The 15,255-nt window shown below is 38.9% G+C and overlaps 2 pseudogenes; one reads left to right on the forward strand and one right to left on the reverse strand.

The window, feature by feature from the left end:
• Positions 1-5,632: 5,632 nt before the first annotated feature.
• Positions 5,633-6,779, reverse strand: LOC737555 (proline-rich protein 13-like; annotated as a pseudogene).
• Positions 6,780-13,403: 6,624 nt separating this feature from the next.
• Positions 13,404-13,803, forward strand: LOC100610634 (small ribosomal subunit protein bS16m-like; annotated as a pseudogene).
• The last annotated feature ends 1,452 nt before the right edge of the window (positions 13,804-15,255 follow it).

The raw sequence follows: 15,255 nt of genomic DNA on the forward strand, positions 1-15,255 counted from the left end.
CATGACACAAGCTTACCTATATAACAAAACTGCACATGTACCCCTGAACTTAAAAGTTAAAAATTATATATGTACATTTTGATGTTCAGTCCTAGTTCTCTCTGAAAATATGTTGTTGAATTTACGTTGAGTTTAGCGTTTGTTGCTTAATTTTGTAGTCTTTATAGTAAAACTACAGTACCACATATTTTCACTGTTTGTGCAAATAAGCAGCCTTTGCTTCAAATGGATGTTTCTATTAACACTATGCTAATTATTGAAAATAAACATGTGCAAGTATGAGCTTCTGCTGACTGCCTCTCAACCTATCTTTTCCTCCTGCTGGTTCATGCTGAGGGGCTTCGGCTTACTGAAGCTTGCCAGGGACCCGGTTTGAACATTCTCTTATCTAATAGTAATCTACGGAGTCTATCTGATCACTGAAATTTACACAACTCTTTTCATCATCCTGGTAAAGAAAAATCATACATAATACATGTAATACTATAAAACAAATAAGGAAAGTTTCATTCAAAATAAAAAGCTTAGCTCATGAAAGACTGTATTTTTAAGATAATTATTATTTTTTTTTTTTTTTGATGAATGCAAGCAGGATCCCAGAATCCCAAATCAAATCCCAAAACCAAAATCATGGACTAAGGTGAGCATGTGTCTGCATGACAGAATATTTAAATAAATTTTTAAAAGCTAGACACTTAATTTTCAACTAACAAAATTGGCAATGTTTGGGGTGTGGTAAATGCTTGTTTCCTCTTTCTGCTTTCTTTTTAAGCCTTCAAAGTATTAATCCTCTTTCTGTTCAATAATTTCTATTTCACACCATTTTTTAGGCCGTCACAGATTCTTCAAGTCTTATTTTGACACATTGTATCATAACCATTCTAATGCCAGGAAGATTAGGCATCATGACTAACTAACTGGGAGACCATTCTGACAGACACGGAATAATCCTTGGGAGCTTCTACCAAGTGGAGCATGGGTATTTCTTTGTATTAGGAATATATTTAAGTCAATATATGGAAAGCAGTGTGCAAAACCAAATATGATATTTTCCCTCCAATGATTAGGTGCTCTACAATAAACATAAAAGAATTTAGCAAGATAAGAGACATGAAACAACCTTATAAAGTATCATACAAAGATTATTTAGAACTGGTAGTAATAACAGTAATAATTTCTGAGAACATAACGATTATTATTCATTTGCAAAGCTGCATGGATTTAGTAACTCTTTAAAATGCTTTATCTATAAAGTTCTAGGGATATGAAATTAGAAATCAAACCAGATTTACTAAGATTTGGAACCAGGGCATATTGCCATATTCTTAGAAGAGAAAATATATTGTATTTTCAACATGATTTAGTGGTAAAAAGATTTTATTATTACCGAGCCTATTGAGGCCTAGAAGATCATCAATAAACAGTGATAAGTAGGCTCACTTGCAAGGAAAAAATGCCTAGCCTCTGCAAACGAGATTTCCTAATGCAATACTGGGCCAAATTTGACTGTATTTCATTCAGTGACTTCACAGCTTCTGAAAAAGGGGTTCTTGTGACTTCTGCAGTTCAGTGACGGCAAAGATTGAGCAAAGTGTGTTTCTTTAAGTAAACACCTCAAAATGGATACCTTGTGAGAATAAATACCTTTTGTCTGTAATATTTGTTTTATGGGGAAAAAAAAGATGTCCTAATTTAAATAAAAGTCATTTCTTTGGAGGAAAGGAATCATTAATGGTAAGAAATAAGGACCCCTCAATTTCACCTGACCCCTTTCACCGCCCCCCCCCCCATAAATTTTAGGTATGGATGATAGAGAATATTTTAACAAAACATAAAAAAAACTTCCTGTTTCATATGAAGGCAGGTAAAGTGATAAATAGATATCCGGAGCCCCAAAGAGCTAATTTCAAAACTTTGCACATCTGTCTAGATTCTGGTAAAGAAAGGCTAGTTTGGCTAATTACCTGGCCTGAAACTTGTTCCTGTTTCCATTATTTTAGCCAATTCGCTTATATTTGTTATATGAGTAATAAAGTACTTATAATTCCTTCTGAGTTTTTTCCCCAGATCTCTCCATTATGACTTAATTTTTATAGTAAATGGTTTAATTTTTAGGCTAAAGATCTTGAAAATGGGTGATTCACTACGGATCTGCTAAAACACCTCCTCAAAATATAAAGCTTTCTATTATTTCTTCAATACAGTAATACTGCACTTTATAGAATCAAAGAGTCCAAACTGCAAGAAATACAAATATCGTCTGCCTTTCTAGAAAAAGAAAAGGCTAATGCCAATTAAACTATGGTTCATGCCTCCTTATACTGAACATCTTTATTTTCCATTTAATGACACAGTTATTTGAGACTTATTTGGGCATAGATATTTATCACCCAAGTCCCATGTAGAAAGGAAAATAGAAGCAAAATCAATTTATTATGACATTTGTAAATCTTGGCATGTGACAGAAAATCCTTTAGCACACATCTCAGTACCAGGCATAACATGGATTCCACTTTGGGGCATCTTTCTTTCTAAGATCTCATAAGGCATGTGGTTATTGCCTTATAAGAAAATATGAAGTTGTGGTAATTTCCACAGGGATGAGCATTTGCTTCACTATATCATATTGATGCTTCATTGCTATGCTTCTGTGCTTTTCTGTTACATAAATGTCTATTTCAATGCCAAATCATAGTGTAATATTTTTAAGAACATTTTGCATGGCATTTAAACTCAACACATATAGCTGACTCAGTTGAATTAACAACAATAAGACCAGCAATGACCAGGTTCACACATAAGCAACTAATGACTACTATGTCAGATTGGCTCCTAATCATCAATTGTAAGATGCATGCTGATTTTAAATATGTTAAAATGGGAAGAAATGTGAATCTTAGAGTCATTTAAATCCAGTAACGATCTTTATATCTGTGTCATGGTGGCTATCATCATGAATTTTGTAATGAAATAGACATGGATGCTGATCTAGTCATTTAATGCTGTGTGATGCCAAGCAAATTATTTAACCTCTCTAAGCCTTAGATCTCTTAAAAGTGAGTACCATAGTAATACGTACTGCATAGAATTAGTATAAGGATTAAACAACATAGTTTCTACATAAACTGTCCATTAGATATTAGATATTATGATTTTTATTAGAAATATTACCTTTTTGAATCTTCATAACCATCTGTGATATGGATAGGGAGACAATATTATCCCCATTTTGCAGCTGGGAAGAACAAGAATCAGAGATCGTGATCTACCCAAGATCACAAAGCCAGCAAGTGTCCTGGGGGGAATATCAGAGGTCTTTCCATACTCCTCTTGGGTTGAAGCTGGTATTATATAGATAAAGTTCCTATTCCCGTTTTTAAAATGTTGAATTAGCTCGAATAAATATAAAAATGATCTTAGCATTGTGGATATTTTCAGTTCTAAGCATCCAACTTCTCTTTATTCAAGTAACTGTAACTCTTCCCAACTTTCAATCCATATGCTTTGCACTGGGCCTTAATTCCTGGTTTAGGGGATAGAACAAAAGGCCTAGGTTTGGCCAATCAGGACTTTGAATTCTTCTGGCTGCAGTTTGATCCAAGAATAGACACTTAATTCAAGCCAAGTCAGTCAGAATAAATCAGAACTAATCTCAGGACTTTTACTTGACTAACCAGAAAGAGATATTTAAACAGAAAGGACATTTCCTTCTTCTGTTGGGCTTTAACTTGAGGAGGTGTGAGGCTGGAGCAGCTGCTGCCATATTGTAACCACATGGATTCTGAAAATGAAGCCAAAACATGGAAGAAAGTATGGCCAAGCTGGGCGACAGATAGAGACCAGCTACTAAATCCAATATGTGAGCTTCTGAATCCAGCCACACTTGAATTTAGCCCTAGTTTTTACTTCTCAGTTATATCAGTCAATAAATTCCCTTTCTCTGAACAAATAACAGACTCCTGAGCAAAGGGCTCTAGGTGGGGCAATATAAACTAACAACAGGTATGTGTGTGACAGGTACCATGACTTCCATGTCCAATACATAATTCTTTATCTTTTTCCTAAAACAGCCAAATTGGACAAATAGTAATGATTTAGTAATGATTGAACACCACCCATCTGCAGTGCACACAAGTCCAACAACAGCAAAAAAATGTTTACTGTGTCAGTGTCTGTGCCACTGGCCAACCATGTTTCTATATTAATTTATACTAAGCAATGCTGCAGGAAGAGTTAGTTTTGTGCATATTTAAATATTTTGTGCCCTAAATGACATGCACATGGAATTGTTTATTTCACTATAGCTAAGTCCACTCTGATTGGTGTCACCATGCATTTGAAAATGGTTGACCCTATGCAATTAAATTTGTTGCCTCTTAATACTCTACAATCTGACTAGTCAGAAAGCCAGTGAAATTAATCCAACTAGCTAATTACAATAATCTATTCAGACATGCTAAAGAGTAAAATCTAGGCTCATCAAGACACCACTAATACTGATGTTCAAATATAAAATCAGAAAAAGGGCAAAATGGCAAGTAAACATTTCCTTTACTAGATAGGTAGTACATTTTCTTTACTAAATGTGAAATATTTATTGAGGAGGTTAGTGTATCTAAGATTCTTTCAGGAGATATTAACAACAGCTGAAACATTTATATGCATATACAGAAATCTATATGTTTCCACATTTTAGTATTTCCCTCTTATTTCCACTGCTACAGAGAAATTACTGTACTATTTTGATTTTTATGTTTCTTTAACATGCTGACTTAAGTTGTTGTTTTAACATAATATTTTTAAACCATCTATTCCTACTACTAATCCACATGTGTTGCAAAAATGTTTGTATACAGAATGGGGTTCCAAAGAGAAACAGATTGTGAGTTAACACCACACACATAGAGTTTTGTTAGATTTAACGTATAATTATATATAGCATAGATAATAAATCTGCATAGGCACATGTGTTCAATAAGTATGAATATTATCATACATATACACTTCTATTTCTTATGTTATTTCTTTTTTTTTTCCAGGAGAAATAACTTTGTTTGGACTGAGAGCTGGAGAACGAGAATAGGACCTGAGACAGCATATTGGGCTAAAGAGGAGAGGTGAGTTTCCAAAACGGCAGTCAAAGCTCATCGACAGAACGGACACTACTTCCCAGCAACCTTGCAGTTAGTGCAACCAACAAAAGGCCTGCTGAGGAATGTATTTGCCACTAAATTCCCCAAATATGCCAACACTACAAAAAAGACGGAGGCTTTTTGTTATAATTAAATTTCCACAAACCTCCCCAATCACAAGTATTATAAGAGGAAGTAAAAAAATCACATTTTACAGATCTCAAGCTTGTCTTCAACATTTAGTTCATCATCTTAAAGAAATAACTCCCCTGCTAAACTCATTAGCTATAGGATCTATCCAAGCAGCAAGAAGATGGCCATGCCATGGCAATCCTCTTCCCATCTTCCCTAGCCACTCAGGGCTGAAGAGCAAGGTGAGGCTCAGGTGGGGGTAGGGGTGGAGAGCACAAGGGCTACTTTTCCCCAGTAGATCATGGCATCTGAAGCTAGATGGGAGAGCAGAACTGATGAGACTTGAGGGAAGGGTCCAGGGCCTGTATTCAGTCAGAGTCACTGCTGGAAGAGGAGGAGGAAGGGGAGGAGGAATGCTTGGCATGCTTGTGGTGCTTGTAGTGCTTGTGTACCTTTTTAGGAACTTTCTTCATTTTCTTCTGAATCTTCTTGTCCACTATCACTCCTGGTCCAACCATGTCAGGAGTCAAGGGATTCACAGGAGGCATTCCAGGGGCAGGAGGGGGTGTGAAAGAGGGTGGGGAACCGAGGGTTGGCATCCTGGATACTGTGGCTGTGGCACAGGATGAGGGGCTCCACTTGGGGGAAAAGTTGGATTGCCCTGCGGAGCTCCTCAGGGAGGAGGAAAGGGGCCTGGGGAAAGGGTGGATTGATAGGTGGTGGGTGGGCAGGATTGGGCCTCCAGGGTACCCAATGTTGGGAGAATATAGATTTGGCCCTGGCTGCCCGGCATTGGGATTCCACGTGTTTAGATGTGTCCTCCAGCCCCATCACCTTTCCACCACCACCTAGGCTTGGTGCGTTCTGGTTATTTCTTTCTCCTTTTCCTTACAGGACAAGAATCGAGAGAGAAAAATTCTTCCTCAATTTACCACATAAAAAAATGATCCACACGTATATGTTCTCGAAATAGTAATTGCTACTGTCTGCCTTCCCTCAATACAGCAGATGAAATGTTAAATTAAAGAAGCTTTTGTTACTGGTGAAGGGTCTTGACTATGAGTGGTCCAGGTTCTTGCCATTTTGAACAAAGAATTGGACAAAATGCAAAAACAAAGCAATGAAATAATAAAGCAACAAAAGCACAGATCTACTGCAATGAAAGTACACTCCACAGAGTAGGAGCGGGCTTGAGCAAGCAGCTCAAGATCACTGGTTACAGAATTTTCTGGGATCTAAATACCCTCTAGAAGTTTCCCATTGGTTATTTGGTTTACACCCTATGCAAATGAGGTAGTGACCTGCAACCAGTCTGATTGGTCATGGAAGGTGACCAATCAGAGGCTGAGTGAAGTTACAAAGTTAACACACTATGCAAATGTCTGATTGGTTGCAGGAGGGGACCAATTAGAGGCTGAAGTAAACTTACAAAGTTATACCCCTATGCAAATGAAGACTAGGCCTGTGACCAGTCTGACTGGTTGTTGTATGGGAATAATCAGAGGTACTTTCCATTTCTCATCTGTGATTCAGAAAGGAGTGGGGCAAAGGAAGTAGCCTCTGTTCTTTTGTTACTTGGCTGTGGAAAGTTGGGGTTTTCCTTTTGATTTATTTCTAGGAAGTCAGTGTGAATTGGCCTTAGGTTCCCTACCTCCAGGCCCTATTCTCCTGCCTCACTTGACAGCTTGCCATTGATTGAAAAGGGATGGGAAAGAACTGGTCAGCTAATCTTCCTCAGCCCCTGCAAAACTTCTCCTTTTCATTCCCTTTCTATTCTTGCTGTGTCATCTACTTGAGGTGTATTAGGCTGTCAGTTACCTGTAAACATTTAACTTCACAGGAAAAAGTGCTCACTATGGAGTAGTGGAGTGATAACAGTGATCTGACTGATATTTTGCTGAATGAGTTTTTCAAACATTTTAAACCCCAGCCAATAATGAGCACATTTCTGATAACAACTCAGTACATATAAATATTTATATTTTTATATATATGTATAACTAAAACAAACTTTCAACCAATGTTAACCATTATTACACGCAATGCATGCTGCTAATCTATTTCTCGATTTTATTTTATATTATTACTTGAGACGGAGGTTGCTCTGTCACCCAGACTAGAGTGCAGTGGTGCTGTCTTAGCCTACTGTAACCTCTGCCTCCCAGATTCAAGCAATTCTCCTGCCTCAGCCTCCTGAGTAGCCTGGACTACAGGTGTGCAGCACCACACCTGCCTAAGTTTTTGAATTTTTAGTAGAGACAGGGTTTCACCATGTTGACCACGCTGGTCTTGAACTCCTGAACTCAGGTGATCCACCCACCTCGACCTCCCAAAGTGCTGGGATTACAGGCGTGAGCCACTGTACCCAACCTATTTTATTTTTTCAAATGCTAATTAGGAACCACTACCTTGATAGTCATGATCTTTTATTAGGTCATGATCTACTGGTTTGAAAAGTACTGTTCTCTAGGGAAGAACACAGCTTAAGCTAGAAAGAGCTTGAGTCTTTATATAGGTTTAAGTCTGACGTCCCCATTAACTAGCCATGTGAGCCCTGAAAAATTAATTAGTTTTATCAGTGCTCAGTTTCCTCATCTATAGAATGAAGAAAATTTTCCTACTTTTCTACTTTGTAGGATGAGAATCAACGAGATGATGTGAAAATCCAAGCCCATTCACTGACACATAGCAGACCGAAAATAAATATTGGTTCCTGGATGATCTCTCAAAAAGAGTGAGATCATGTCCTTTGCAGGGACATGGATGGAGTTGGACACAGGAACAGAAAATCAAATACCACATGTTCTCACTTATAGGTGGGAGCTAGATGATGAAAACACATTGACACATAGAAGAGAACAACATACACTTGGGCCTACCAGAGGGTGGAAAGCAGGAGGAGGGAGAGGATCAGGAAAAATAACTAATGGGCATTAGGCTTAACACCTGGGTGATAAAATAATCTATACAACAAACCCCCATGATACAAATTTACCGAAGCAGCAAACAAGCACTTGTACCCTTGAACTTAAAATAAAAGTTAAAAAATAAATAAATATCAAGAAGCCTGACAAGGAACAAGTTCTATGTAGAAACACTGCATTTCAAACCCTTTTAAAACCCTTTCTCTGTCTCCTTTCTTCTTAGTCTTTCTCATAAACCCAGAGGCAAAACAGTTGTTTTTAATAGGGTCTCTCACTTTAAAGAGTGAGAAACTACTTATGGAATCTCTTATATCTTAAACTTTTCCACTAATTTCTATGCAGAGCTGGATAATTAATCATTCTTTAGAATATCAGGATCAGAAATTTCCAAATCTAAACTTCAAAATCCTTGGATTGACCCTTACCCATCGTGATCTGACCCTGCCCTTTTTCTCCAACATTATATCAAAACATTTCCCCACCTTCCACTCCAACCTTCTAAAGCCCTCCACACCCCACCTGGTCAATCCTATTAGTTGCTGCTTTGTTATGCTCCCTCACGCTTTTGTGTTTTGCAAATTTTGTTTTCTTTGTGCTGGCCTCATCACCTCCTCCCAGCATTCCATTCTGCCACTTAGTGCCTATGTAATCTTGGGTAACTTACTAATTATTTTTAAACACACTTTCCTTGTCTACAACTTGAGAATAATATTGTGTCCAGAATTGGTTCCTTCCAGTGGGTTCTTGGTCTCGCTGACTTCAAGAATGAAACCGCGGACCCTCGCTGTGAGTGTAACAGTTCTTAAAGATGGTGTGTCTGGAGTTTGTTCCTTCAGATGTCCAGATGTGTCCAGAGCTTCTTCCTTCTGGTGGGTTCATGGTCTTGCTGACTTTAGGAGTGAAGCCGCAGACCTTCGCAGTGAGTGTTACAGCTCTTAAAAACAGTGCGCCTGGGAGTTGTTTGTTCCTCCCAGTGGGTTCGTGGTCTTGCTGACTTCAGGAGTGATGCTGAAGACCTTCGTGATGAGTGTTACAGCTCGTAAAGGTAGTGCAGACCCAGAGTGAGCAGCAGCAAGATTTATTGCAAAGAGTGAAAGAACAAATCTTCCACAGCATAGAAGGAGACCCAAGCAGGTTGCCACTGCTGGCTCCAGGGGCCAGCTTTTATTCCCATATTTGGCCCTGCCCACATCCTGCTGATTGGTCCATTTTACAGAGCGCTGATTGGTCCATTTCACAGAGTGCTGATTGGTGCGTTTACAAACCTTTAGTTAGACACAGAGCGTTGATTGGTGCATTTTTACAGAGTGCTGATTGGTGTATTTACAAACCTTTAGCTAAACACAGAGCATTGATTGGTGCATCTTTACAGAGTGCTGATTGGTGCATTTACAAAACTTTAGCTAAACAGAAAAGTTCTCCAAGTCACCACTCGACCCAGAAGCCCAGCCAGCTTCACCTCTCAGTATTATTTACCACACAAGGGTTCTTGTCAGGAGCAATGACATTAAGGTTGTCAATTGACTGGCATATACTAAGTACTCAAGGAATGATGACAGTAATATTTTTGTTATTATAATGTTTATCAGTCAATGCTGAGTTTAAGCACCATCTGTTCTAGGAAATCTTTGCGGACTCTCTCATTCTGGGTTGCATGCCCTACTTCTGGGCTCCCCTTGCACCCTGTGTAAATGTCTCATCACAGTATTAGTGTGCATGTCATAAGAATTGTTTTCTTGCTGCCTCCCAACAATACTAGAAGCCTCTTGAGGACAAGGATGTGTCTTGAATCTCCAAATCTAAAACATCTAGCAAAGAGCCTGCAACATTGTAAGATTCTAAGTGTGTTTGTTTAATTTCTTTGGTGGATAATCAGAATACAGAAGTGCATAATGACCATCTCTATTGTGTCCTTTAGAACCAAAAAATGTAAGAATAAAAAGGGTGATTGCTAAAATATAGACTATTCAAAATGAAAGGCTGTTCTGCCATTTCAAAAACAAAGTAGTGCTAAGGAATTACTTTCTCATTTTTAACTTCCCCAGACTCCTTTAGGATCATGAAAAGAGAGGCCTCCTTTATTCAGTATTTTTCATTCATGTAATAACAACTTACTGTGTGCCAGGCACATTGCTTTATGTTCTGGAGATATAGCAACAAACAAAAGTCCACACCCTGGAGGAGCTTACATTCCAATGGAAAAACAGAGTCAAATAGCAGAAATAAATATAGTCTATTATATACAACATATTGTAGGTAATGCAACATGCTATAGAGCAAAAATAAAGCACAATGAGGGAATAGCAATGATGGAGTGGGCGGGGCTCCCTTGTACAGAATGGAGAATCAGAGAGGGCATCTGAATGAAATGAGGGAATGAGCAATGTGTTTAAGTCTCTTAAACACTTCTACACCTAATTCTAAAATTTTCCAGGGTTGAAGACGATGACAAACTAGGGAAAAAACGTTAACCATCCCAAGCAATTTAAGGGGAGACTATCTCAGATGCTTAAAGCCACATAACAAGCAGAGATTTCAGCTTGAACACTAATTGGATTCTCAATTGTGACCTTGAAGGAACACACTGAACTCTATTTATAATTGCTATGGGAGTTACTCTATGATTTAAAGAAAGTGGCCCGGTGGCCCACGACCCTTTTATGTCATCAACTTATTTTATTTATTCACAAAAGCCTGCACCTTGACCTACTTAGACTAGGTTACTTGACTCGATATTTCATTAATTTGGTCACTAAAATTTCTGAAGCATCGTTTCCCCCTAACTTTAAGTATCTTATACTTGGCCAGGCATGGTGGCTCATGCCTATAATCCCGGCACTTTGGGAGGCCGAGGCAGGTGGATCACCTGAGGTCAGGAGTTTGAGACAGGCCTGGCTAACATGCTGAAACCCCATCTCTACTAAAAATACAAAAATTAGCTGGGTGGCGGTGCATGCCTGTAGTCCCAGCTACTCTGGAGGCTGAGGTGGGAGGATTGCTTGAACCCAGGAGGCAGGGGTTGCAGTGAGTAGAGAGCACACCACTGCACTCCAGCCTGGGTGACAGAGTGAGACTCCATCACAAAAAAAATAAGTAAATAAACTTGATAGACTTATACATCTTTTTAAATACTTCCCAAATCCATAGACTACATGGCTCATGGCTCAAAGAGAGTAAAATATGTCCTAGCCTGATGTTTCTCATTCCTTTGAATATTTGGTTATAACATCTAAGGTCATTTTATTGATCCAGATTTGTTTATGAAAACTCACCTCAAGTTTATATTAATATGATCATTTCAGAATATCTAAATTAACGCTCGCTTTTCAAAATGTCTCCACTAAAGTGGGTACAGTGGCTCACCCCTGTAATCCCAACACTTTGGGTGGTCAAAGTGGATGTATGGCTTGAGCTCAGGCATTTGAGACCAGCCTGGGCAACATGGCAAAATCCCATCTCTACAAAAAAAAAAAAAAAAATTAGCCAGGCGTGGTTGTGTGTGCCTGTAGTCCAAGCTACTAGGGAGGCTGAGGTGGCAGGATCACTTGAGCCCAGGAGGTTGAGGCTATAGTGAGCCGAGATGTTGCCACTGCACTCCAGCCTGGGCAACAGAGTGAGACCACACCTCAAAACAAATAAAAATAAATAAAAACTGTCTCTACTAAAGTAGCATAAGCTGCAAAGCCAAGATAATTTCTCTGAGGGATATTTCTAACCATATTCACTTTATACAGACATACTATAGGCAATCGAACTTGAATAAGGAATAGGAACTCTCTTCTTTCTGACAAGACTTGACATAAACCTCTATAACTAAAATAGTTAAGTAGCATTGCAAACTGATCAGTAAGGAGAAAAACAAACAAACAAACAAACAAACAAAAAACCTAGGTTGAATTTGTGTCTACACAGGTTTGCAACCTTGGAGCCATAGACAATATCATAGAGCCTAGGTGTGTAGTAGGCTCTACCATCTAGGTTTGTGTAAGTATACTCTAAGAAGTTCACACAATGATGAAATCACCTAAGGATGCATTTCTTAGAATGTATTCTCCTTGTTAAATGACATATAACTATTTGAAATTGTCCAAGTGAGTAGGTCTTAATTGTTCTCTCACACACACAAAAAAACAATGGGGTGGATAAATATGTGAGATGATGTATAGGTTAGTTAGCTTGATTGAAGGAATCATCTTGCAATATATACATCTATTGAAATGTCATAAATATGCACAATGTTTATGTGTTAACTATACCTCAAAAGCTTGGGAGAAAAAAGTAAATGTAATTATTGACTCAGAGGAGGAGGCACCCGCCATTTGGCTCTGGTGGCGTCTCTGAGCCTGGAACTTAAATCTCTGGGATTCTGAGGTCTCTAAGGTCACTGAAGCCAATTCTTCAAGAGATAGAAAAACTATAAGCTGGTTTTAGCTGCTGCTACAGGAAGGCACTTTGAGAAGCATCACTGGGGTAATGCTCAAAGGAACTACCAGGAGAAAGAAATTCTATAGAAAGCCCACAGGGAACAAATAAGAAGAAGCAAATGCCTCCTCCTTTTTCCGAAATTGCTGTATCCCTCTATTGCTGCCTGTTGGCAAATCCTAATATGGAACCAACTGACAAAGTAGAAACATGGTTTGCAGACACCCATTTAGCTGGGTTTGAAGCTAAGATGCAATTACTGACACAGTGGGTTTAATAGCAGGTTAAAGAGAGATGAAGAGAGAATTCATTAATTGGAAGATAGAACAGAAAAAAATATCTAGACTGAAGCTGCAGAGTAAATGGAGAGATAATACACAGCATAAATTCAAAGATCTAACATACATTTAACTGGATTCCCCAAAAGAAAGGAGAAACAGAACAGGACTGATGCAATATTTTAAGAAATAATGACTAAAAACTTTCCAAAATTGACAAAAGACATCAAGACTCAGATTCAAGAAGTACTACAAACCTAAGCCTGGTAAACATTAAGAAAAACACACCTATGAACATCATAGTGAAAATGAAAGTCAAAGACAAAGACAAAAGTCTGTGGGGTGAGTGGATTATCTGCTTTCAGAGTCAAGGTTTTCCGGCTTGGGTAGCCAGGTGTCACGGCCCAGTGTCCACCTGCAGCTGCTTTCTGTGTCAGTCCTCTGCCCCGCCAAGGTCATAGAGGTGGTTGGTGTGGGTAGCGGGACACTCCAAGGAGCCACATGCCAGCCGCACCATGGTCCACCTCACTACTCTCCTCTGCAAGGCCTACCATGGGGGCCACTTAACCATCTGCCTTGCCCTGGGCAGCTGTGCCAACCGGCCCTTTTACACCATTGTGGCTGCTCACAGCAAGTGTCCCAGGGATGGTCTTTTGGTAGAGCAGCTGGGATCCTATGATTCATTTCCCAACAGTCATGGGGAAAATCTCATTGCCCTCAACCTGGACAGGATCCAGCATTGGATTGGCTGTGCTACCCACCTCTCTTAAACCTATGGAAAAGCTTCTGGTTCTTGCTGGCTTTTTCCCTCTTCATTGTAAGATGATCACAAATGCTGAGAGACTGTGAAGGAAATGGGCACATGAAGTCCTCTTACTTTGTCAGAAAACAGATGCAGAGGCTACAGAAACATAAGTGAGCTGACTTCAGTGAGCATAGGGTGGGAACAAGGTCAAGGTCCTCTTAAAACACCATGCAGAGATTTTAGTTTTGTTAGACTTGGGGGTCAATAAATGGAGTGTCCTGAGTCACCCTTGTTCTTCTGGCCTGGCCTGCACAGGGCCTAGGGAGAGATTTTTTTCTTGTGGGAACAGAGCTGGGTCTATGTACTAATTAGGATTTTTCAGACTTTGTCTTGGTAAAGACAGTGGCTACGGGAGGATTGGACATTTGAGTTGAGCTCTGGGTCTCTTGGACAACTTTACAATCTACTGGCTTCCAAGACTTCCTGCTCCAAAGCCCCCAGCCAGACTGTTCATGGCCCATTCCAAATCTTCATGTTCATCCCACAGGTGCAAAGAACAGTTGCCTTTCTTATTAATTTTGTAATTGGAGAATTATATTGTCTTCCTTAACACATATTTGCAAATATATAAAGGTAGATTTGTTATGAAAATTGCTTTTGGGCTGTAATAACCTACCTTTTAAGAATGAGAAACTGCTGGGCTTAAGGGAGTTCATGATGAATCAAGATTGAACCATTCAAATGTGTCTGCAGTTTCTCCATGTATGATAGATAGGATCCTGCTGAGGATAATGGAATAGGGAATTATGACACCAAGCTTATTCAACTGTAAACCTTATTCTTGTACTTTTCTTTCTTGCTGGTAATTTTATGGAGCAGGTTAAGAAAGCTGTTCTATGTTAGGATAGATTGTATACTAATTTAAAAAAAAAAGAAAAGAAAAAATCTTAAAGCAACCCAAGAGGGAAAAATAATCAAAGATTGTTTTTCTGTTTTCTTTGTGTTCTTAAAATTAATAGGTGATTCCCATTTTAGTAACTGCTACCTCCACTCAGTTGCCTGTGCCTAAAATGCGCATGATGTCTCTCTTTATCTCATTTATATATCCAATTGATCAAAATTCCTTTCCTCTTTGGCTCTAAAATATGTCTCAAGCATATATTTTTTCTATTGTGACCACAACCACCAACTCTCATCTACCATCATCTCTATTTTGTATCAGTGAAATAGTTCCCAAGTGGTTTTGTCTGCTTTTATTCTACCTCCTCCAAACCATTCTTCATATCACAGCCAGAGAAATCCTTTTTAAATGCTAATATAATCTTGTCACCTTCCTAATGACTACCTATCAGTAGTTTCCAAATACTTTTAGGACAAAAATCAAAATCTTTACCACGTTCTACTAATTCAATCCGATACCTGCCTGCCTCAACAGATTCAGCTTCCTCTGCTCTTGTCAGCTCTCCAGACCTTCTTTGAGACATAGAAATGTAAAGTGCATCTTCCCACTTTAGAATCTTTATACAGAGAGACCAGATAGCATAGCAGTTAAGAGTATAAATCCTGAAGTCATACTGGAGTCAGAGTATGAGTCTGGATTTGTACCCATTACCTACAAGTTG

Source organism: Pan troglodytes, chromosome 7 (genome assembly GCF_028858775.2).
Source record: "Pan troglodytes isolate AG18354 chromosome 7, NHGRI_mPanTro3-v2.0_pri, whole genome shotgun sequence".
In the NCBI taxonomy this organism is placed as follows: Eukaryota; Metazoa; Chordata; class Mammalia; order Primates; family Hominidae; genus Pan; species Pan troglodytes.